At 38.6% G+C, this 27,232-nt stretch overlaps 1 protein-coding gene across 4 annotated transcripts in view; it reads right to left on the bottom strand.

Moving 5' to 3' along the window:
• The window catches only part of LOC145991161 (uncharacterized), a 275,164-nt gene that overhangs the window by 117,141 nt on the left and 130,791 nt on the right, over positions 1-27,232 (bottom strand). The window contains exon 1 of one of the 4 annotated variants that reach the window (XM_083126991.1): positions 10,814-11,205. The exons of 2 other annotated variants lie outside the window; for them this stretch is intronic. The gene's annotated coding sequence lies outside the window, so the exon portion shown is untranslated. Of the gene's footprint in view, positions 1-10,813; positions 11,206-27,232 lie in introns of those variants that run through there. One more of the 4 variants, XM_083126992.1, reaches the window with a different exon arrangement.

Genomic DNA, 27,232 nt, shown 5'->3' with positions numbered 1-27,232 from the left:
CCTGAACAACACTAACGTGTCTTGTCCTCCCATGTTTGCAGCTCTTATAAAAGCAGAAACCCACTAAATTGTTCAGATTCAGGCCTTAGCACTCACAAGTGTTCAAAAATGCCTGTCACAGCTTCCGATGTCTTGTCATATATCGGCACGAAACAAAGGAAGTCTTCTCGAATACAGGTGGATCACGAAACAATTAATGCACAGTGAAAACCCTTTCGTTTCCAACACATCTAATGTTTCGACTCTCAGTATGATCAAATGCTTACTCATTGAGGGTTGGTGATGTCATAACCCCATTTGACCCAGTAGATATTCCTTTTTTTTTTTTAGAAAAAAAAGAGGAACGTCAAAAACAGGGGAAAAATGGAAAATCAGGACTGACCACTAAATATAGTATGCGTAACCCCTCTCCATTCAGAAAATCCTGGGCACGCCTCTCTTTATCTCGGACACATTTTTTAAAATCAACTCACCAGAAGTTTTATCATTCCGTATTGGAGATTGAAGTAAGATGCGTTCTTCCTGCAGGTTCGGATATGATCCTTTAGGGTGCTGTCGTCTGCCTGCCTTCACACCTAACCTTAACAAGGCCCTAATTTTCCATCCTTGTGACTTGGATTTTCAAGGGGGGGGGGCTCGAGCCACCTCATCCCCACCTTGGATACGTGCTATTAACAATAACAGGGTTATAGAACATTCTCCGTCTTGTCTCGATAATTATTTCTCTCCTTACATTATTTTCACATTATTCAAGAAGCCAAAAACCTAATTTTATCTAACGTAAACTGAAAACTTTCCTGGGGAGATGTCGAGCCCCCTGTGCCTCACCTTGGATACGTGCTATTATCAATAACAGAGTTACAGAACATTCTCCGTCTTGCCTCGATAATTATTTCTATCCTTAAATTGAGACATTATTTTATTTCACACCACAAGAAACAAAAAAAAAACTCATTTTACGTAGTGTAAACCTAAAACTTTCGGGGGGGGCTCGAGCCCCCTAAGCCCCCCCTCTGGATACGTGCCTGGTCATATAGGACACATTTTGTGTAATATCGTAATGCTCTTGCAATGTTACGGTCCTACAAAAGTTGTGTAAATTTTGTGGGTCTAAAATTGTGATTTTCTAGTAGGGGGCGGACACCCCTTGCAGTTAAATATTCCACCCTTCTTACCGCTCAAGAGAGTGGACAGGCATTGAAATTAAACGAATTTGATTGGTCTAAACGAAATCTCCCCACCGCCGCGTTTTCGGACTCTTAGCACACTATTTGCTTTCAAATTTACTCGACACACGTTCGAAGTTTGAAAATGTTCGAGTATTGCTGCTAACAACGTCATCTTGATAAATTTTCCTGCCCATTCCCGGTACCCTGAGCGGAGCTCCAACTTGTTTTCGAGCTTTGTTGACCAGTTCCATAAAAATCGATTTTTTTATTCACCTGCTGCGTCTACAGCACAGGTATCGGGCAGTTGGACGCGGACTTACGTACTTTACGAGGAGTTCGGTTCAATTCCCACTTTGGTCATTTCCAGCGCGCCCTTCCTCCCTTTCCTGGAAAGTGAGAGACACGCGGCCACTAGAGAATCGTGGATGTGTTTTCCAGCGTCCAAACACCGCGACCATTGGCGGCTGTCACTTGAGGATTTTTCCACTCCGTTTGGGCAGCGCTGAGATGGCAGCAGTGCATTGCGCGTCATCTGTACGAGCTCCTCGGAAGCTCAGTGGTTTCGCTTCTTTCTGCTCAACGAGTTAAAATAGGATAGAGGTACTGGAAGCACCAAGGTGAAGGAATGTACTGAAATATACTACAGTTGAATTTCTTAACGTTGATTGAGAATGTTAAGCGTTGTCATATTGTTTAAAGCACATAGTGTTCTTCCACTAGAAATACAATTGTATTACCGCTACATAAACATTTTCCCTGTGCCATTTTGTGTCAGTTTCGTCTTTGTAATTGTTGTTACTTCTGTGGTTACACTTGTTTGTTTCAGTCATGGGAGTTTACACCTTTGGGAGGGCAGTAACGCATTTTTAATTTTAGTTCGAAATTTGAAATGTATTTACTTGAGTCTTGTGAACAGATTTACACCTTTACACAACACCGTTTATTTAACATACATGCATAAAACAATTTTACAGAGTTAGCAACATAAGAGGCTTATAATAATATGCATTCAATGCATAGGCCTAAGTCAAATTTAAAAAAAAGAGTAAAAGTTAAAAAATAATTATTGTTCTTGTTTTAAATTACCCCATAGAACAGAGAAACAAGTATCAAATATCAATTTGAAACTTTTCTTTGCAGCAGGATAATTTTGTCTCGGATGGTGAACTTTGCTACAGTTAGAGCAAAATAGTTTTGTTACAGCGCTTTCAAGTGAGACGACATTTATATCCTGCCATTTTTTTATATAATCGCGACGATGAGGATGGGTGATGATACGATGAAACTGATAAAGGGGCACTCACAAAGAACACCCATGCCCAGGCCGTGATTCGAACCCGGGACCCTGCCGTTGTAGCGCGCTGTGCTAATCACTCCGCAATGTATAAACAAGTAAAAGTGAATATGTGTGTGAGAAGCTAAAGAAAGAAAGAGCAAGGGAATAACGTAATTAGCTTAATTATTGATTTCATAATTTAATCACGACCCTCATTACAATGCTCTTCAGTGTTTGCAGCCAACTATTCCAGTAGATTTCCATTTTTGCAGATCATCCGGTAACCACGATATTGCACACAACATGCTCCATTGAAAGGGCTTTGTTCCAAAGCAGTATTCATCCAATAGGATTTTTTTTTTTATCGCAATCTGATGGACAATGCAGCAAATATTTCGATAGAAAGCCTCTATAAGATTGATTGTTAACTCAACCAAACACACACGTAGATTGCTCATAAGGCTTGTTCACCATGTACAAAACATGCTTTAACCCTTTGACCTAGCAGGGCAATGGAATTCCAATTCTGTAGAGATTAAACTGCCTTACGAAGCCCTTCACTCGTGGCAGAACCTTATATTTTGCTATCAGAAGGGTGAACTTTCGCAGTGAAATCTCGTCCCACAAAGAGGTTATATTTTTAACTGGAACAAAACAAATTCGAAAATTTTAAGAGGAAAAAGTAATCCCTATCAGAGGAATAATTAAAAGAATCATTATGTATTTTTTTTCCTAGAAAAATCTCTTTAATATGGTTTCCCGTAAATAGGTTATATATATTTTTTTTTTAAAAAAAAAAAAAGTTCAGACAATTTTATTTTTTTTAAATTCCGAGAAATGTTCCTGTAGTTTTTCATTTTATTTGTGAAGGAACACTTACATTTTAGAATGTTCAGAAAAACTTCATTTTGACCACTTTTAGAAGAAATTTGTATTTAAAAAAACACACACACATACATTTCACTCATTGGTTTTTAAGAAATTTTGTCTCATTTCGTTCACCTAAATTAAGTTTCTAATAACTTCAAGACTAAATTTTGACACTTTTTAAACTTCTATTTTATATGATCTATTTTATTTAATGCATTAAGCTGTATTTATTCAAACGCACTTTTCAGTTGTAAATTAAATCTGTTACTTGTGACTGATGAAACAAAGAATCTTTCCTTCACTAAAACTGGCGTTCTTCTACAAGTACATCACGTGAATTCGAAATGCTCACACACACACACACACACACACACATACCTCTTAGTTCGCTGAAATTATTGTTATAGTAATAATATTTATAATTAGCATATTTTTTTTAGAATGAGAAGCTGTACGACACATTCACAAACTCCCATCACTAAACTTTGAGAATTTATTCCACGTTGGCAACACTGAGAACCCCCTAAGCAAGAAAGTAGACCTGTAGTTCGTTAGGTTTCGTGTTTGTGTCAGTAATTAGTGGGCCAAACACGAGTGCAACTTGTCCGGCTTCTCTAATCTTCGGAGGGAAAAAGGAACTGGGATCGAATAAGCTGGATGTCGCTTCGAAGTTGAGGAGGGTCTTGATAAATACATTCTTTAACGTATCGAAGATTCGGATAAAAATAATTGTGAGGTTCGATACGAGTGCTTTGTTGCTGTTATAACAATAATATTTATCACAGTTTATAATTCATCAACTTGCCATTTATAGTCCGATGATGAGTTGAACAGTAAATTGAGCAAACAGTAAACGAATTACTAATAGATATTTTTATGTAATGTACACATCATAATGTTAATGGCAGTGTTTTCGGATGTTGACGTATATGACACTGTTGCAATCTGATGGTAAGTAGTCAACACGCGTTAGGTGAAATTTACAATTAAATAATTGTTCACTTCTGAATTTCAGGGTTATGTTTCTAGGTGGGTATATTATTAGAAGAGTCGCAAGCTAATAAGCTACTTCTTTGTAGCTGATCATGTTGAATTGTTGGACTTGAACCACTGTTTCTTACTTACTTACTTTTCTCACTTTGTATTCGTCTCATTCAAAGATCCGTACAGAATAGAAAGTAGGAAACAGTGATTAAAGTCCAACAATTCAACATAATAAGCTACTGTAAGCTACGTTAGCATACAGTGTTAATTGGACATAATTTAGTGTATAGTCTCCTACTTGTACGTATTTTAACACAACGTTGAAAGAGAGCTCGTCTTTTGTCGTCCAATGTCCAATTAACCAAGCAATTAACATTGCATGCTAATAAAGAATCATTATCACTAATATTCAGAGAAATATATGCTATCTACGTGCTACCTAACTAAGCCGAACGTAAATAAACTATAAATAACCCATAAATAGTCTAACAAATACAAATCTAATCAGAAGTATTCAATATGCGAGACATACCTTGAAATGTACCACACATAATTGGCCTATTTTATGAAAGATTCGCGAATTGCTTGAGAAGCCAGACTGCGATCTGAATTGAATCTTCGAATTCTACGGTTCTAAATCCGTAGATGTTAATGCAAATAATGGCTGATTAAAACTATTAAATTATAAATTATTTATCATTCTACAGAAACCCATGGACTTCCAACTGATTTCGTTTAACCATGCTCATTATTTTTTTTTTTTATAAATGTATATTTGGTTGTAGCTTTGTTGCTATGCACCAATTACATTTGTTTTACATTTCATAATTTTACAATTTCATAATTTTACTATTTCATAATTTTATAATACAATATTTTCTCTCGCAATATAGTTGGTAAGTACGTATATTATTTTCTTCGTTGGGTTCCTCAAAAGTGTTCGAAGGGACCATCTTGATGCTGATACGAGATACTGTCCAAACAGGATCTCAAACTTCCTATCCAATTGAGCGTAGAAGTTAACTAGAGCCACCTACCGTATCGTTCCATAAGCGATACATGGGAGAACCCGTCAGTCAATCACTTTAATTTTCATCATCAAACTAACTTGTATGTTCAATTTAAACCATATTATTTAGTGTAAAAATAGCAATGAATTTCCAATTTGATATAGAAACTAATCATGTTAATTCCACTTACTCATTACAAAATAGTAATATCACGTAATCCTTACGATTCGTTCAATCGAATAACCTGCCATCTGGCGGAGGATTTCAAACAGATTTTTATGTACGGCCAAGAGCCTTGAGTTTTCTATCCATTTCATCCAATCGTCAACACACAGAATAGAGCAATCAAGCACGTAGGTGTTGTATTTACGGTTGACAGGGTCCCACTATGGTCCACCTGGGAAACCACCAGCCACCGTCTCCCACTGCAGTCGTTGCCAATGCTAATGAATTTAGTCAGCGTATGTTGCAATGGGGAAATGCAGAAATTAGGTCTTCCGTGATGGAACGTATCCACGTCGGGCCCCTGACGCAGGATTGCAATCAGTCGCAACTTTGTCCATTTACATTCAGAAATGCGAGCATTGGGGATTGGATGTATCCGGGGACAAAAAAAACAACAATGTTTCCTTGTGTGTTTTTCGGAATTTGTTTGTTTAACCACATACAAAGAGATGCATTTTTTACAGTAGGAACTGTAAGTTGTAAAATCGACATGGATGTGGTTCACAATCTCATCAATTGTACAATTTTTTTAGCTGCGAACAGTTTTGTAATTCTATTTACATATTTATACTCTTTATACGTGCCATTGATTTATAAATACAGCGATGTGTAGTATGTTGTTATAACTTTGTACGATCTGATACATTTATATTGCCAGCTTTCGTAGCAGAGGCAAAAAAAGCGAAAATATTCAATCGAAGAGGCATAGTTCTGCGCAAAGCACAGAACTAAATTATCGCTGCCGTTTGTAACTAGGGACCTTGCGTTTGATTTCCAGTGAGATCACACTCCTTGTTCCGCTCAGCTTACCTATGCATAAAGTGGATACAACAAGACTTTTACAGAACTTGGCGTCATTCGACCCATTATCAGCTGCAAAATCTCGATATACAAAGTTGATTGATTGAATTGGTGTTTTAAGTCCACTTTATGCACAGTAAGGATAATCGGGACTGGACCTACAGTTTTTAAAGTGGGATCCGAACCACTATGTGCCTCCACCGGGTATCGAACCCGGGACCCCTTGATTACAAGGCGACGACGCTACCACTGCGCCATCGGGGAGGCCTCGATATTCAAAAGATTGTGACATTATTTTAAACGGCTTACCCTGTTCAGGCTTATGTTTCGGGACACAAGTTCTCTTCTAGAGAGAGAAGGTTTCAGAGTAGATGAAACGAAAATAATTAGAAGCGAGGGGAAGAAAGTAACGTCGTCTGCTCATGCTGCTGGAAGTTGCAACAAACATAAACAGGCGTCGCTCCTTGCTTCCTTCCCTAAATAGTTAGGCAAGACTCGGCACTAAACCATCATCAACAAAAGACGATCGCTCTATCCAGTCTTCTACCTCATTGGCTCTCTTCCACGTCAACATACAAGGTATGACGATAACTTTTCCGAACTGAGTTTATATGTAGAGTTTTTAATGACAGTAAAATTGGTTGTATATCCATCATTTCACATCTCACCGAGTACCTAAAATACTTAATTGAATAGTAGCAATGCTTGTCTCCCGACTCCGACCTCTTCATATTTTAAAAATGTCTCTGAACATACTTTTCATGGTCACCCGTTACCAGCAGTATGAACAAATCGTATCTAAATTATCTTTGCAAACCATAAGCATTCACGAAGAAGAAACCATAAGCATAAACTGCAATTCGAGCGAAGCGAGCAGAATTTTTTAGACCTATTTCTTTACAAACGGACTTTAATATTAATTAAGTTAGACGCTAATACTTGCACGGCACGTGTCGATGTTTAATCTCTTGCAAAGTTTTCTCATTTTGTTTACTCGCACCCTTTCGCCTAGGCGCCCGGGACCACAAGCCCCCTCGTCCCCCTAGCTACGGTTCTGGAGCCAAAACCAATAAAAAAAAAATCCATGATTCTTCTCCCAATTTTTGTATGAATAGAAAAACAGAAGTGGTAGTGTAAATAAACTAGGAAAAATATTTTATTACTTTATCAAGATTCAATTATTTAGCTCCCCCACCCCCAAATCTCTATGAAGCATTGCTCCTCCGGGCACATCCTCTTCTCATTCATTTGTTATTTCTGATGCTCATTTGTTAGATTTTTACGCTGCATGTTTTTTTTTTAAATTTATTCACACGACCTTTATTTTGTGAACACTGATTTTTCGTTCCTAATCATTTTTTTTTTGTTTCAAATCTGTTTCTTGTGCATTGTACCGTGCACATCTTCTACATTGGTTATGATGGAGATTATGTGAGCAGCACCATAATCAGGCCATCTTTATCCTCCCCTCAAGTACTCATTGATGAGAGAAGGGTGAGAACCAGAGCTACTTGTACAATTTGTATTAATATTGTTCTAAATGAAACTCTGCAGGGCTTAATTGTAACCCTATTTAGATAAATAATAATAATAATCGAGGTCACATACTCAGGGAATCGAACGCTGAGCTCCTGCGTGCCAGTCACACTGAACACACAATCGCAACTCCCATAAACATAATTTTTAAGGCAAAATCACCCATATCCAATTTTATGAAAATTGAATGTTCGGCTAGTTGTAATTCTATCAATCTTATTTTAAAATCACACAGAGCACAACTACACGTCATTTCCTATTATCCAGTACCCGTTTACACTGTCATTTCTCATTAACCAATATCTGTCCAGTCTTCCTTATTGACGCACCAATATATATCCGCCTAGGAGTGCTTTACCGGAAAATATATCGAATTAAAACTAAGAAAAAACTTAATTTTTTTCTTAGATTACTCTAACGGTGTCGTCGTAATCAAGGCCAAATAGGTTGTGTTCTCTAAAGCGTTTGAGGGCAAAAAGTCGAAATGGAAGAAAGTTATTGTACGAAAGGAAGATTCTTTAATTAGCGACATCAAAAACAAGTTACTCAAGCCATGTGGCAGTAATTACCAATAATTAATGACCTTTCAATATCTCCGAGGGGGGAAATTAGCTTCGAAAAAGAAATATACTTAAGCCTAGACGGAAAATCAATATAAAAGAAACATACTGCTTTCTCTTTTCTTGTTGTTATTGTTTTAAGACTAGAGATTGTCGTCAAGCGGTCTCCTTGCTGTTAGCGATTAAATAGAGTTTCTTATTTTTTGTTGCTATTTTCTTTATTTGTAGAAATTGAACTTTCTAAGGTTGTTGTAAAGATGCAGCTGTACGGTGCAACACATTTGTTTGGGCTGATTTCTTCTGTACATGATAATGTAGTTCTCATACACAGAAATGTCGGGAATATACAAAAGTTTAAATGTTTATTTAAAGGACTGATTTGTGCACACAGATAAACTAATCGGTGCTGGGCCTGAACTTTAAAAGTATCTGAATTACTGAATTATGAAACCATCCCGTGTCGAAACACACTGGCCTGCAGTCGAACCGGTGGCGTAGTGGTAACGTCGTCGCCTTGTAGTTAAGGGGTCTCGGGTTCGATACCGGAGGCCCATACTAATTCGGATTCCACATTAAACTGTAGTTCCAGTCGCGATTAGTCTCAAACAACAATCCAGCCCATAATCTTCCAATGCAAGATTGTGGTCGGTCACCGAGAGAAGAAGTAATACTAGAAAACTGCGAGACGAACAGTTGTTACTTATATCTGCCTATAATCAAGGAGGTCCTAGGTTCGATTCACAACGGGTACACATTTCAGTCTTTGAGAACTCAGTGTACCTCTCAATTCTGGTCTTGATTAGCCACTCTTGGCATACACACAGACTTCAAACTACAAATTAACAGCCTGTGAAGCTTTACAGCTTGCATTGTAAAGTGAAATGGTGCTATTTGGCACGTATAGCTTACATCTTTTTTAAAAAATGTGATAATGAATTAATAAATAGATTGTGCTATTTAACAACCGTGCAATTAGACCACGCAAAATAAAAAACAATGGCAATGAAATACACGTTAATTTGAGTGGCAATTCCCTTTTGCTAGACGTATCGCAAGAGCCACGAGTGCGTATGCAGTCAGCAACATAATTTACATTGAAAGGGAAGATAAAGAGGTGGAAACATTCATTAGCATACACCAAGATATAAATCCAACAATATCACTACCAAACAGTTTTTCTGTGTCCATTGTTTACATGAAGTTCTATTGTTGTTTCGAAAATGATTATTTTTTTCAGCTTTTAAGTATTGTTGAGAACGTTCGTCCTGGGTAAAACGCCCACGTGTAGAATCGAAATTTCGAATAACGGAAATGGACCAGATAAATAATGAAAAGTGACATTTATTTTCTTTTTAACGTTACCGTTGAATTTATGATCGCACAACTAGCACCCCCCAAACAATAATACTCTTTCAATTGACGGTATATTTCATAATGTGCGTACCCAGAATTTTATTTCAATGTGGAGGAGAATTTCAACTGCTAAAGAATATTTTAATTCCAATATGAATTGGAATCCGGTGAGAGTTAATTATCTTGCTTTATACTCTTCAGGAAATAAAGTCTTAAGGAACTGCGGGCTCCTATATCTTCTCCAACTACATTTCATGAAGGGTTACTCATGTTATCTAAATACTATGTCACCTATACGAAATTGATCTAAACGATACACAATGTAAAACTTATTTCAGATATCCAAATCTGCCGGATAGGTGGCCGAGCGTGTTAAGTGGTTGACTGACTTTCGATCTCGCTACCCAAGTTCCCGGTTTTGAGTTCCTGGACATGGTGTTCTTCGTCAGTGTCCTTTCATTAATATAATCATCACTAATCCTCATCGTCGCGAGCAGCGAAAAAAACTGAAAAGCTACGTAAAATATTACAGATATCCAAATCTACCTTAATCTAGGCAACAAAACCAAACAAAGTCAATCATAATTTAAAATAAAATAACGTAACACTTTCAGAAACCTAGCACCAGAGCGAGTTAAACTAATGTAACCATTCCTAATCTAACCCAGTCTAATCGAAAGTAGTGCAACGAAAAAAATAAAACATACATTAAACTGAAAAGATCACTGGGTCAACGTGTGAGCGTTCAAAACGGTGTTTCCTTTACGCCAAAACAACTGATATTTAATACATAACCATGCCTTTTGCAAGTTTAGAGGAATTAGTGCAAACCAAAATTGCTCTTCGGCAGAATGTTATATCAACAACAATAAACTCACCCAACTTTATGCTTCTAGTTTGCATCAAACGATAAAAATAATGTTTCACGGTTCGTTTTGTAGGTACAGGATGTTGACAATATAAACGTTGTTCCAATCGGTAACAAGTTAATCTTTAATTTAATCCTCAAACTAAACTTCTAAACTTTACCTTACCACAGGCTACTCAGATTTCCTTGCCAGTCTTCGTCTTCTTCACTTCCCCACACTTTCCGAAAACACTGGGATTCGCCAACTCGCATCCATTACTTCAGAGCGCAATATAAGGAAGGACGCTGTACGTAAACAAAGCACCAGGATAGATAGGGGAAGGGCGAGTTCTAATTTGCTTCACCTGGCGCCCGCGGACAGATGTCGCTCGCAACCACACAAACCGCACACACCATCTAACAGCAGCTGAAGTCTGTGAACGTGTGTGGATCTTACATGGACACACACAGGCGTTCTAACCGGGGGCACGTCAGCATGACGGGTTTCGTGAAAAGCGAACGCTGTTCTCGCAAACAACGGCGGGTAAGATACAGAGCTCACGGGAGGGAAACTGTCTACTCCGGGCAATACACGGAAAGTATCTTTGAGACCACGCGAAAACTGCCTTCTGTTTTAGGTTTTCAATGTCCATGAAAAGTCTGCACGCGATCATTCTGTTCGGAAGAGTTCGTTGTCACTTGACTGGTCTGGCTTTACTTTTCAGGAGCGGGCGGGGAGGATCTGTTACGTCTTTCTTCTTACAAGTTGTTGATCCTAAAACGTTGAAGACTTATTTGAATTTTTAAAGTTTTCGCCAGGTTTCATTTACGTAGACTTTACGCACAGATAGATTAGAGGTTAAAATGAGATCCGAACGAAATATGTTCCCCCACAATTGAACTCGGGGCCAATGATTATGAGGCGACAGCAACCACCACTACACTATCATCGAAGCTCTAATTTGTATTTGTTCTGTTCTACACGGTGTATCTTGGTAACTTCTACGAAAACTCGTTTGGCTAAGGGAGATTTCAGATCGAAGCGACACGCGACACTTGTCGCTTGTGAACGAACAAATCAACAACGTTTCACAACGTAGCGGCATGGCAGGGCGCAGCCGCACAAACCTACGTTCGATTGGTGAAATATTCAAGCGACATGACGCGTGTCGTGCCGGCCCCCGTAACGGAGTGGTTAGCACATCGCGCTACGACGCCGGGGATCCAGGGTTCGGATCCCGGCCTGGGCATGGATGTTTGTGAGTGTCCATTCATCAATTTCATCATCCCAATCTTCGCAAATTAGCCAAAAATGGCACAAGATGGGAAGTAGAGTAAAGCAATCAATCAATGACGCGTGTCGCTGGTGTGTGAAATTTTCCCAAGAGTATATAGGTTGCAGTAACAGATTATTATAGAACTACCCTGCTGAGCAATAAGGATAATAGGTCATAACCCCTCCTCCTTTGGCCCAGTGTTCCTAAAAAAAGAACGTCAGAGGTAGGAAAAGATGACAACACGAGGGCTGACAACTAAAAAGTATATGTAAACCATCTCTTTCACTCCTGGGCATGTCACTGCTTAGAACTACAAGTATCCTGTCGTATCTCCACACATGCACACACAATAACTTACAAGTACGAAAATACATATATGCCTTCATTGATCGGGAACATACATAATAAAAGTAATGTTGTGTACAACAGTGCATGTTCTTATTATACATCGCTTTTCTACCTCTACGTTAGTGACGAAAAAAGGCGAACTGATGGAATAGAGACTATAAACCAACAGAATGAAATGTGACTTAGCCAGGATCCATAACTAAGACATCTGGCAACGGATAGCTTCATAGTCTATCTAAATGAGATACACTAAAATTGTTTTTCCAAATGCAGTTTCATGTAAAATGCAGGTCTCATCAACTTCTCTTTACCGGAAATTGTGTGAGAACTCAAAATAATGTTCTGTTTATTTTATAGTTGCCGATGGCTATAGAAGATGGGAATACTGCCTCACGTCAATTCGTTTCCTGCTTCCAAATGCAATAGTTTTCAACGTGATTAGATGCAAAGAAAACATCCTTCCAAGGGAGCAGTGTTTTGTGCTCTGACTCGTTCACTCATTATTATACATTTCTGATGTTCACGCAGAGGCGTAGCTAAGGAGGGGTCGAGCAAAATGAGACAAAGTGAGAAAATATGTCACGCCGTCCTGTGAAAGTTTTGGCACCCTATCAAATTAACATTACTGTCAGTTGACAAGGCGTGCGCACGGGAGGGGGGCAAGAGGGGGCAGTTGCCTCCTTAATATTCACACTTAGAAATTTACTGTAATCTTATGACCGTTATTAAACAATATTATGCTCTTTAAAAAAATTAAGTATTTTGAAGCCGACGGAAGTTCCAAGTAACTTGAGGAGGAAGGTGTATTATTTCCTGTGAAATTGAACTATTCAACTTTGTTCTGCAGCAAATTTCTTGTCACTTCCACACACTTTATTCGTTAGTTGTGTTAATTCTGTGTGTTTGCAGAATAAATTGCCAATACATTGGAAATGAGTAGTGGCGATTGGGTGACAAAAGTGAGGAGGGGGAGCAAGGGACGTTTACTTTTTCTTTGTAGATAAGGCTTAGCATTAAGAGGGCATAGTAGTGGGGAAAAAGTGCCAAAAAGTGGTGGGCATCTGCCCCCACTAATCACAGTCATTGTTGAAAATGAATAAATTATGTGTAGTTGTTTCGAATCTGCCGTACGAAACCATGTGTATGTATAAAATAGTCTCTTAACCACAGAGAGGGGGAACAATGAGGGGAGGGCAATTAACATTGGTATTACAGAAGTTGGAATTTTTGTAATACAGTGATATTCGGTTATTTCGGACAAACTCTATATGGGCCCGTGTTCCATACATATCAATACAATAAAACAGTGAGATGAAATGAGATTTTTCTTTCTTAGATTGAACTTTCATCAAGGCTTTTGCCTCACGCCTATGCAAAGAAATTAATCTTTTTTTTAAAAAAAAATAATTAAAAAACTCGCTTTCGCAATGCAACCTTTTATCTAACAGACCGGATGTACTGTAAAGATTCGGGTCCGAATGTGTTTGAATAATAAAGATTCGGATATCGGATCTAAGATTTCAGATTCGAATATCGGGAACTTTCGGAATAGACAAACTTTTGCATTTATGTAGCAACCCCAGTTGCTCACTTGTTTATGTTGGTCGGCCAGATGATTTTGTGTAGCTTACTCTTCCAGTGACGGTACACTTCGCCACTGAACCTAACCATATTAAAGTGTGACTTTTCTTGAGTTTCACACACATATTACCGGCAGGGCAGAAAGACTCGGAAAGCCAAGATGGCGGGAATATTGACCATACAGGCGTTTCCCATTGTAGAGTCAAGAACTTTCGTATTTCTAAAATATGCAACTGGACACGACTGAGTGTACTACTTAATATTTATCGCAACTGTTTATTTTTTTTTAAAAAAAATAGCAATCCTTGTACTGTTAATCTTCAATGATAGAAAATTTCCCCCCGCCCCTTACGATAATTTGAGCTATGTAACAGAACCCCAGCCCTTCAATCAAAAAGGCATGTGCAAATATTACAATGGCAGCTTTACACGAAGGGCTCATACATTATTAACAAATACTGTCATTTTAAATTAAAATGCAAATCCCAGTTGTCGATCGAGACAAGCTGTCGACACCAGAACAAATATCGAACGTAACGGATCAGCGATCCATTCCCTCCGAAAAGAATGAGGTGAAAAATATAGGATCCTACCGCTTCGATCCTGACATTTGTTTGACAACCAGCCTGTCAACTCAATCGAGATGGGTAAAACGTTTTTCAGGCACTGTTGGTTCCCTGTGGATTAATTTGGTTATGCAATCCTGTCATCTAGCGGAAAATTCAAGAACTAGTCTGCCAATCTTTCTCGTCAGAACGGAAGGACGAAAAAGGATTTGTGGCTCGTACCTTGTTGTTAAACTTTCTACAACTTCTTCTTTATAAAAAACTCATGTTCTTGTTTCCCTCAGAGCCTGTTCAAGGACTTATTTAAAGTTTTTAATCCGCAATCAAACTAGTAACCTGTTTTACAAGATGTTATCACTTTGTTAAAAGATGTAAACAGCATATTCGGTCTCCTTTTCACGTTTTAACATTAATCGCACTTTTCAACAAATGCTGTTTTTTGGGGTTTCTTCGATATGTCGGAGACCAGTTTTTTTTCCGGTGTTGGATATATTTGTTCATAGGTTAGCTTCAGAGAGATTCAATTTTCTTGGCAGTTTTGTTAACAATTGTGCTATGATCAGAATGGTATAGTGAAACAGTGAAGCATTTTATAACACCACATACCTAGTTATACAAAATAATGTCTCGCAACATATTTCACAAAAGAATTGCTAACCAATCAGAAGCAAGTTGTGCATCACATGGAGATGTAATTGTGGCTGTGTACGATGTAAACAATTTATCACTTCACAATATTTTAGCTCCTCCTATAAGCGTCATAAACTTAAGTGAATTTATTATAAAATCCAGCAAAATACGTCTTTATTTCATGCTTTTAATTTGAACCATTTATCCTTCCTTCACTTGTTTATGTTGGTCGGCCAGATGATTTTGTGTAGCTAAAACCTAATTCAAGCAAGATCTGGACTGTACGTGGGTTGGTCTGAAACTTGCAAATTTTACATTGAGAAGCTACTTGTACCAGGCACGTGACCAGGATTTTTTTGAGGTGGGGGCCAGACCCATAGGCGAATTTTTATAAATTCATTTGCGCAAGGACAAAATCGAAATTCATGCAAAATTTGATAAAACCTTCAACGTAATTTTTATAGGTTTTATACGTTCAAATTATAATTTTTCATGGGTCGAGGGAGGCCATGGTCCCCTGCACCCCCTGCCTTGGGTACGGGCCTGACTTGTACTATACGTGGTGATGCACAATGAGCATGTTTTTCAACTTAGCGAACTTGGGGCATAAAACGAAAGAGAAGGATTAACTTCACGTTTGGCAGAATGAAGACAATAGGTCCAATTGAATTTGTACAAAGCAGTTTTTCGTTTCCTGATAAACTACCGCAATTCGCGATTTCACAATCCTAAAGTGTTGTGTGCGTGCGTGTGTGTGTGAGCGTATAAGTGTACTAGAATTCGACTCTGGTCACGAAAGAATCTGGAATCTGGTAATGACACCACTGTAGCACATTAAAAAGGACATAAACTTGCGAATGCAGGGACCAACTAACATTCCAAGATCAATACCAAAAAAGAAAGCATTTACTTCATTTGTCGGAAAAAAATGATTGAGAGCTCCAGACGCTTCTTGAATGGAACCATGATTGAGCGAGGGAGGTTTCCTTTCTCAAAATCACTGTTGCCATATCTTGAAATCTGAAATAAAATGTTCAGTGTAACCGGCGGAGCGGAGTGAATTGGGGGGAGAAGGGTTACGTACAAACCAACGTATGCAAATATAAAAATTGCGTGACACTTTGAAAGCACGAACCCTAACATGACGGAGTCCTTTCGAAATTCTCATGTCATTTCACTCTATGCTTCCATCCTTCATACGCTTGACTTCTGCGTTTTATAAGCACACGCTACAAATAGATTTCTAGTCAACACGGCGGATAAAACTAAACCAAAAGTTTGTCGACCTGTTATTAATTGATGCTTTAATTAGTGGCTCTTTTATTCATTCATACGAATGAATCTTTTCATGAATGAAATATACGAATATTACCAACCACGGTAAAAACCTTTAAAAAAGCGACGAATCTCTCAAATTCTGCAAAATATAAGTCTGCCCTGACAAACAGTTCCTGTTGCCTTGTAAAGTAGCCGTTTTCTCTATGCTTGCTGTATAGTTGGATGCACAAGCATTGCTCGGCAAATTTTCCACTACTACATTTTTATGTGTAGTGATGTCGAGGTTTTCAGCAGATTGTGTGGCATTTTCTGTCAATTCCTGACGTTCTCATTGCGTAAAACAAAGAGAATACACATGTGATGGACAATTTGCATGAACATGGTGATGGGCAATTTGCTAGGTAATACGTACTTATGCACTATACTACACGTATAGTGGGATGCATAAATTCTATGGTAATACTCATGGATCCTACTGTACGTCATCAACAACAACGATGAATTTCTCTGATTTTTGGACCGAATGCAGTTTCTGTATTTCAATTCCATCACCAGGTGTCGCAACCATCGAATAAAAAGACTTATAATTCATATTTACGAGCCACAAAATTAAGGTAAGTTTATGCTAAGTAATGTACATGAAAAGTATTTATAATACAATTTTATATGCCTAGGTATGAGTTTCAACATAAAATTATTTTGACTACAAATTAAGCATACTTAAGAAATAATCCAAAAACTTAGTTTTCTTTTTCTTTTCGTGCAACATTTGTGCATTGAAAAGAGTATATCTATTGAAGGATGTATCCTAAGCTCCTATTTTTCTTGTTCAGTTATAAGAGCAACCTGACAATTTACTATTTGGAATTCTCTTAGTTGTTGTATATCCTTCCGTGCATATATAAATGTACTTTTCGTAGAAAGAGACCCAGAAACAAGCTTGGTAACCGTTGAGTAAGACAAGTAGGAAAAGAAATTAAATCCCTGAACGTAAATTTGAACGACTGAAACAAGCCTTTTCACTACCATCTTGGCAGGTATGAAAAATAAGAGTTGCTTACAAGGATACGAGTAGTACTCCGTTATGCGCGTCTTTACACCCCAACTTGGTAAGTTAAGCTATTCAAGCGCCGGCCAAGAACCTATAAAAAAAACTTAATTCACCAGGAAAAAAATTGGAAGAAGCACCGCAATGGATGAAACTGCGTACGAGATGTGAATTCTGCTGAAGGCAACGAAGAAGAAGGTAAATGAAAGATTTTGTGAGGAAGTGGAAGGGGGTGGATTAAATGAAAAGGAAACGTTCCAATTTCTGGAAAGAAACTTTGCTACCGATTCACCGAAACTAATTAATCTCAAGATTCAGTTTTCCGAGGTTGAATTTCACTTTGCAACTCAGTAGTAATTGACTTTGGTTTTGCATTCGTAATTCAATGTTGCCAACCCAGGAAACGGAAAGTTACCCTAATGTTAGGGGCTTTTCGAAGATAACTGCCGTTTAATTGATAGATATAATAATATCAATAAGGCATTGACTTACACAGAAAAGTTAATGATCTTACAATTATGTATTGCTTGATTCATTGTCAAATAAAGTATCTAATCTGATACAATTCTTATCTGATAAAAATAAGAAAGGAAGGTTTTTAATGTGTTTCAAGTAACAAAGGAAATTGTTTCCAAAGTTTCCCTTGTAAGATTAATTAATTTTCTTTAATTAAGGAATATAATTAATCTCTTGTATTTCCAATATTGATTTGATTCCAGGTAAGGAATTTTCTTCCTTGTATAGTGTAACACAGTCCACCCTTAAAAATATGTTTTATTTTCAAACGATTGTTTAATTGATATGACTCATGGTTCAGTCTGTTGAGCTTTCGACTGCCACGCACGGGGGTTGGTTTCAAATTCCAGGGGTGGATGATATCAGAAGGGACTCCCCCCAAAATGTTCCTGCATACAAGTTGCCCTGGGACTCATTGAGAAACTCTAGGGATACAGGCGACCGGAGCGTGGTGTTGGTCACATCTTTACTATGGCCGAGATCGAGGATGTTCTTTGTATCCGTGTCTTTATGCTCCTGGGCGTTTTCAGGACGTAATGCACAGTTATTGAAAATTTTAACCTGTAGGTCGGCATTTCACTGCGTTATTCATTAGAACAATTAATTAACTTTCGTAGCTTGCCAGGAAAGCTCATTAACTTTATGTGATTCAGTTGCTTGTTATTTTCTGTTACAACGTTTTTAATTATAACTTTCTGCTTTCATTAATGAGCTAATTTCACTGTTCATTATCTGGTCACTATTTCAAGTGAGTCTCTTGTGTTTAATATTTGGAGTGCCACAAGCTGGTGAATGGTTATCAATGAACAGCGAACACAGCTCCTTGTTTGACGGGACAATCGTCATATGAATTCCATCGGCAATATGGATTGAATCAGTATCGATATTAATCCTTGGTGTTTCTCGTGTTCCTCTTCTCTTGCACACTATTTTCTTTCGTGCTCATTCTTTGTGGTTAGTCTTTTCTCGCTTATTTCTTCACTGGATTTTGGTATAATTTTCCCCTTATGTTCTTCCCTTATTTATCAATGCACTAGGTTTATAATTTTGTGCTTATTCGTTAGCATTCATATCCCTTTCACGATTATTAAATCAATAGATTTCAGTTTCGTGTTTTGCTATTCCTCTCATGCTTACTATACTGCCCGAAGGCGCAGTTGGCGGTTGACCTTGAGTGCTATGAATTTCAACCAATCGTCTTCGAGAGCGTGAGACTGCGCGGGAAACATCACCAGTCATGTAGCAACGTTGCCAAATGTAATTATGGCTTTGCGTGTTCAATTAACCGCTTAACAAAGGTCTTGTAAATATGCACTAGATCAACAGATGACGATGATGGCTTTGGTCGATTGCACAAACAATTGAACATCCTAGCGAAAAATAAAGAGGCCTAGAACGGTCGACAACTTGCGCAATACTTATGCTCACAAACACTATACAGCACATTAGTGTTTTGTATATAAAGACATAGACATTCGAGTGTCGAGTAAGATTAAACGTAAACGGTTGACCGAACACCCCCAGTCAACACACTAACGTTGCCACAACGTTGTATGAATGTTGTATTTATGATGAATGTTGTATGTAGGGGAACAACGTTGTGATAACGTTGCCACAACGTTGTATTTATGATGAATGTTGTATGTAGGGGAACAACGTTGTGATAACGTTGCATCAACGTTGCAAAAAACATTCCACTGAATACGCTTTAGTTTGGATGATTACCACCATGAGCGCCACAAGCGTCAGATCGGAGTGTTTTGTTTAATCTGAATTTGTGTGTGCACTGACCACCAATGCTTATATTTCCTACAGCGTACACTAGATGGCAGTGCGACTCAAATGCCAAACAAACATAACTTTTAGTAACACAAATAAGGAATCTTTCGATTGTAATTAGTGAAAAAATGTGTTTTATTATCCTTCGAAAGATGTGTGAATATTGAAGTTGTAAGGAAGATCAGAAAATGAAATGTGTTGAATACAAGTGAAACTCCCATGATAAATATTTTTATTCCAGACTATATAATCAGGAGCTAAGTACTGCAAACAGAAACTGATTACCAGGTGAAGTTAGAGATTGGTTAATTCATCACAATCTCCAGACTAACAATTGCCTATTTTGGTGGAGCAGGAAAAGTTTTTATAATATGTAAAGAGAAACTGTGACATTACAAACATGAGGTTTTCCTGTTACGCATATATATTATATACAAAAATGGCTTGGCAGGCAAGATTGCTAATAGCTTACCATGTGAAATAACCATATTTTAAATATGCATTGTTATATTCATAAATTACACAGGCAGCAAGGTAATGTTGCAAAAAAGTTGTGGCAACGTTAACCCCTGACATACCTAACATTGCTACATAATGTTCAGTATATGTTGTGACAATGTTGTCAACCAACGTTGCAGCAACGTTGAAAAAAATGACCCTTAAACGTTGACACAACGTTTTCACAACGTTGTATCAACATACATTCAACGTTGTAACAACGTTAGGTATGTTAGGGGCTAACGTTGCCACAACGTTGTGGCAACATTACCTTGTTGACTGGGCCGTTTTATATGGTAAGGAACAAAATAATACAGTAATTATATTGATGTTTGTAGTGTTGGAATAATTATTGTAAAATGGTTGTCGAAACGAAGCTGCGGGAGAAAGTAGAATAATCTACTTTCGTGGTGGTGAAACATCGATGTAAACTTTTGTGCAACGTAATCGTAATGTTAATGTGGAAGAAGTGACCGACTTTCGCGCATATAATATGCAAAGGCAAAACTTTTAATTTTACAAATAAATCCTATTATATTCGAGTTATCGACATATCGTCGCAAGAACACCACAGTGGGCAACAGAACGTCGCAAATCCCAAAGCGAACGACCGTTGGCAACACTGTTGCATGGATTGGATAGATCATATTTACCCGTCAAACAGTGGTTTTTGGTTTGGTTTGTTGTTTTAAGTCCACTTTATGCACAGTAAGGCTAATCGGGACTGGACCTACAGTTTAAAGTGGGATCCGAACCACGTGTGCTCCATCGGGTATCAAACCCGGGACCCCTTGATTACAAGGCGACGGCGCTACCACTGCGCCATTGGGGAGGCCCTCCGTCAAACAGTGATTCAACTAATTGTATTTCGCAGAGTGGCTACGTATAGTGGTGGCAGGGCCTTTGCGCTTACAGTACGTTTAAGTCCCCTTTATGCACAGATAGGTTTATCGAGACTGGGCCTAGAGTTTAAAATGGACCTAGAGTTTAAAATGGACCTCCCGAACCTTTTCATTACAAGACAAGTACAGTGCATTTGGCAACATGCAGTATATCAAATACTCATTTCATTTGTTTCGTCTGCGAGCAGCGTTCGGCTTCTTGAGGCACAAAAGTGAACGATGTCAGCCGAACACACTTGGCCAATTCGTTGCTTTCCTAACCGCCACTTCGAATTGAGGGCAGTTCATATATGGGATATTGTAGTTTTATATCTAATTATTTTCGTTGGTTCTCTTCGTGCTGATTAATGTATACTGGACTTCGGCTTCGCGCTTAACCCATTTCACTGATATTCCCTTCGTGTGTAATGCTTTGCACGTCGCTTCACCCACCCTCTCCCGCCTTCAGTTCTTCTTCCTGGGGGAATCTCGGCGATAGCTTTCCATTAAGGGACTCCCTGCAATTTACGATTATGTACTTTTTGTGCCCAAAGTGATCGTTGACCTCTGCACACGACGACCCTCACACTCCCAAATATCTTCCCGCGCCAGAAGAAGGGTCGGCGTATCGTGTACGCTGCCCGTTAGATCACGTGAGGTTCCGTGCTGAGGAAGTAGGAAGATAAGACACGGGGAAGTCGTGTCAAAGAGAGACACTGACTTGGACTGTGCTAAAGGCAAATGCGGGTAAGGTTGGAAGGTTTAGCTACCTAACTTCTAATCCCCTTGCACAGATAATTTCCATTAAATTTAACTCTGCGTGGTTAACGTCACGTGTTACGTCTTAGGTTCGAATTCTAGGTATCGTTGTGTTTGTCTCATCATCTATTTCATCAATCCATTCATCAGCGTCATCGCAATTAGCCCGGCAAGGATGAAAATCTGCCCGTATGATCACCAAGACCATCACTTGGGACTTAAGCTTTACATTGGGCTGTCTATGCCCAACATACCTCCACTATGGTGGAAAGATTGCCTTTCCACCATATACCTCCCCGTATGTAGTCTCTCTCTCTTGGCCCCCAGATGGCATAGATTTAACGCAGCCTTGTAATCAAGGGGTCCCGAGTTCGATACCTTACAGAGGTATATAGTGGTTTGGGTCCAGTCCCGATTAGTCCATCTGTTCCTAAAGTGGGCTTAGACTCTCTTCTTTACTTATCTCTTTCCTCCCTCCCTCTGCGTCTGTGTGCGTGCGTGTGCCTCTGGCAGCCATGTTGCCAGATATTCACTCATTTGGTGTGTCAGTTAGAAGTCTCTCCTCAGTGATATAAAAATAATAATGTAATATCTTATTAGTTTATAATGATATAATTGTTATTCTATTATTATAATTTTTACTATTCAGTTTTTGTATCCACGGTTTGATCCACCCACCACCATTACAAAAATTTCGGCGTCCAAGCTATCAAGCAACACAGTTCAATAGAAGTTGCGAAAAAAACCGCAATTATGATGTAGCATATATTGAAAAAGTGATGGACTATGTAGAGTGAAGTGTACAAAGGGTTCGTTATTATTGCATATGGTTTTATTAACCGCAAACAATATTTTACACAATCCGTGCATTCACCATTCATTTACATTACAGACATGTTTCCACTCAACAAAACAGAATAATCCTGACAACGTGCAAGTTGTCTTCTTCTAAACATTCTAATATATATCTATCAACTACGAGTTAATTTGCACTTGAAAAGCCTTAATTGAAAAAAAATCGATCCGGAGTAATTACATTTTTTGTGCAAATTTGAGAGGGATTTCATCCTACGTCAGGAGAAAATTCCCGAACGCAACAAAAGAGATAAATGCACACATTATAGACAGATATCTCAATACTAGGATAGCAACACTTGCTAATAAATTAAGCTTTCCTTTCCTCCAACATCGTCCACTGGAGTGAAATCTTGCTGACAAGAACATCACTGTTTTTTTGTTTTTTTTTGTTTGAGGGCAGCGATATCTCTGTTATCTCCAGTTTCTGTCGAGGGAGGAATAAATGCCCCGGACTAAGTAAGTGATCTAATCTGGTGCCAAAAACAGCAAGTTGGCAACAAAACCGAACAGTATTCAGTTGAGAGGAGACTGTTTCGGGGAATCGAACGCTGCAGACTCCTGTTTTTAGAAAGATAATTAGTCGAAAAGGCTTCCAGGGGCCTGTGGGGCAGGATAAAAACGGGGGGGGGTAAGACCAAGAGGAAGAGAGGGGGGGCTTGGCAGCAGAATGTAACGCCCACGACAACAGGAAGGCTTTATCTGTTTCGGACAGAAATAGAAGAAACTCTTGCGCGTTTGTGCCGCCGATAAGGAAGTGGCGCTGCTGTATTTTCCGGCAAATGACGTCGCCGAGTGGAGAGAAGTTATTATCTACCTGGCTGCTTCCCGGTGCGCCAGGAAGCGTAGGCTACAAATGGGAAGGGCCGGGAACAAAAGGCGCGCACCTTATGGCTCATGAAATGAACCTGTTTGCTGGCTGCGGCGGGGGTAGAAGGGGCTGCGTTGAATCACTAAAGTGGGGAAATCACCCTTTGCGATGCTCCTACGGGCACTTTGGTGGATGTCGAGGAGAGGACAACACGCACAAGAAGACCACTTCTTTTCGTCCAACCAATCGATATAGACTGCACGCTTTTACAAATAAAATTTTTCAGCCTCTTGTATAATAATAATAAAGGTCGAATCACATGGAACTGGATTCCAGTACGAATGCCCTCCTAGTTGATACTGGGAATGGACGATATCGCGATATATCGTCAAGAAAATATGGTCATAGACGATACGATATTTTGGCCATATATATCGTGTTGGCGATATATCGTCACGATATTTTAGGATATACGTATACAGTGTCAGCAATATATCGTCACGATATTTGGCGATATATATCACCGACATAACGATGCGGAAAAATATCGTATCGTATAGTCTGTGACGATATTTTGTTGACGATATATCGCGATATCAAATTTCCGATATCGTCCATCCCTAGTTGGTACCGGACTGATGACTACCAGGCTGGCTGCTAGACTAGACAACTAGACTGTGTTCTATTTGTAACTGGCTTTCTCTGCTATAGTCTGAGAAACAGGGAATCAAAGAGCAAGGTTGGTCATGTGAAGCTGTGAGTTTGGTAAGGGAAAGTTGTTGTTTTTTTGTCTGTGGTTTCCGAATGTTGATTGTTTTTGTTTGTTTCTCGATGAAAGAAAAAAGAATGATGTGCATTAGCGTTATTTAATTAATATTTATGAATTTGTCCAAAGCAATGCGATTTGTACACGATAAATGTGACTAGCTGATAATGAAAATTCTAATTATTACCAGTGTATTAAATGTTTGAAATATTTAGTTGAACAAAATATTTTTTTTTATGAATGAATCCTGCGAATATCATGTATACATGCCCAGGTTGAGTTTATTAAAATAAAAAAAGCTCGTTAATACACCTCGACTACCATATTTTCTTTTGAGACAATTTCTAGCCCATACTTTTCTTTAAATTCTTTTAATTTTTAATAACGGCAGTAGCTGATGAGCCAGTATCACACAACTAGTCCAAGTCCAACTGGAAAATACAGTACGAAAGCAAGCCTCGTATGATTCAGACATGATATACAGTACAGCTTGAGATACACAAGTATTGCCTGCCAAATTGTCCATGACCACTTTCATTCATTTTTCTCTTGCATCCTACATGTTGCCACTCCCAGTTAAGAAAATCTACCCAAAGCAACTTCTATCTAGGTTGAGTCCACATACTTCATCGTCTCCATGTTGAACCATGAAAGTAACCTATCCCCAATCTCGACTAAGTACCCCCCTCCCCCAACTTAGTAATTTGCAGTTCGAGCACTGATGCAGAGATTGTCAGCAGTTTGAAGTTTTATTTCATCAAACATAATATACATGGTGATGGACAATTTGCATGTTAATATTTATACAGCCCACTGTACAACCCTATTAGCTCCATGAAGTATGTTATCTGTAATTGCAAGACTAATCTAATAAAATGTAGCAACGGCCTTAAGCGAGTGTTCATTCATCATCACTCTTCACCTCACTGTTTGAAACGCCCTCAAATCCTTTATATTTCGCCCAATTAATTAATGTATAGTCGGTGACAAATGCAATAAGCACATTGTCCATCACAATGTGAATTCATTTTGTTATTGTCAATGTGAGTTTCGAGAATTAAAAGGAAACACTGCAGCAGAGTACATATTCTGCAACACTATTAATGCAAGTGGTTCCCTGAGAAAAGTACAGTATATAAAGGAAAGAGTATAAACAGCATCAATAAATTCCATCCTAGTACAGTATATCAATTAATAATGTAATTTACTAAAAATGTTTATTAGAAATGTATTTTCACCTTGTATTATACGATTGCAGATGTTTATTTGAGGATATTCTGTTAGTGCCATTTGCAATTATCAATTCCCTGCATTTCTGGCATGGAAAATACCGATAAACTTGCAACAAACCATCTGTTATGCCTAGTTGACCATGATCATGTAATCTGATTTGAAACTTTTCACCAGGTGGCTCTGGTCTGAGGAGAGAGTTATTGTGTGCGCACGTTTAGTTGCAGTGTGCAGTCCACAGGGAACAACACGATTTGATTGGAGGTCCAGTTCAGACCAACGTTGTGCTCGCTTTTATTCACTTACATAATGTAAAAGTAACATCAGTTTCTGTTCCACGTCACTTCAAATAATATGGGAAAGCTGCAGTGCTTGTCACAGCTAACGCTACTCGGCATGTGGTCTCGAAACGTACATTGTTCAATGGAAAATTGCACCCAACTCCGGAACTCTGTGGGCAAATGTGTTAATTCGATTTGGCTCTGTTACCTTCACAGTTCGCGTACGTTTGACGGTTCATTTAAAGCAGATCGTCCATTCAGGGGGAAAAAGGCGAAAAACAGTTCAAGGTAGCAGCAGAACTTGTGTGTGTGTGTAAATGAACAATGCTGTAAATTAAAAGTACATTCTAACTGTGTATGCACACAGGAGCAGGGCCGGATTAAGGGAGGGGGCTTATGAGAACTGTAGCCCCCGATCTTCATCTGCAAAGTGGCCTCCACTGGGGATAATCTAAAAAGTGCCACAAAAGAACAAGGATTAGATATTTGAAATACATAAAAGTTATAATTTAAATAGGGTAACTCAGGGTGAAGGCAGAGCCGGGCCTCACGCATGCAAATTTGGGCTTGCACTGGGGAGGTTAACAGGAGTTCTCGCCCCCCTTTACCACCCTAAAAATAAGAATTACTACTTTCTCCACCCTTTTGTATTTTACTTCCATTATTTTAAAATATTGTTCTTCACTTCTTGTAATTTAGATTTTCATCCTCCTTTCTATGTGGTTACTTTTTCCTTCTGTATTTTCCTTCTTGTTCTCTCCCCTCCTATTTTCAGTCTCGTTTTGTCCTTACACATATGTGTACAGTGAAATATTTATACTATAAAATGTTAAAAGTATTAAAAAAAAATTCACGATATATCCTTTAAAAGAGAAATATTCCAATGTAACATTAGCCTGACGCATAGGCGCCGACTTCATGGGGCTTGGGGGGGGGGGGGCTCGAGCCCCCCAATGTTAACGATGTGGGGGCAGAGCCCCCCAAATAATTTTGCTTAAGAGGATCTAATGTATTCTTTTGCTTCTCTTGTAAAGTTTACTCTGAATTGTGCCACATGAACTTAACTTTAAATACACATTTGAAATGTTATAGACCGTCAGCTTGGGGGGGGGGGGGCGAGACCGCTAAACCATCAACTTTGGGGGCTATGACCAGATACAGCAAAACACGTGACTTATTAGTATATACTAAGTATATAATTATGAGTATTGTTAACATTTTTACTAAAAAGAGTTTCAAAAGAAGATGTGCATGAACTAGGAGAGTGGATGGAAAGTTTTGAGGGGACGATATACTGGGCTCCACGTGGACTAGACACATGGTTGTCAGTGGGAAACTGATCCTTCGTAACTTTCTTGGCGTTCGAATCAGGACTTGAACTATATCAGCGCTGGTTTAAATCCTTTTTGACATCGTAGTAGGAAATTCACTGCTACTAACGTCGAAACTCGACTAGCAAACCAACGCGATTCGTTCACCGTCTCCGAGTAAATTTGT

The sequence above is a fragment of the Lepisma saccharinum genome, chromosome 8, assembly GCF_977018435.1.
Source record: "Lepisma saccharinum chromosome 8, izLepSacc3.1, whole genome shotgun sequence".
NCBI lineage: Eukaryota > Metazoa > Arthropoda > Insecta > Zygentoma > Lepismatidae > Lepisma > Lepisma saccharinum.
Note: the sequence above shows the minus strand (reverse complement) of the source record. Positions and strands in the feature narration are given on the sequence as shown.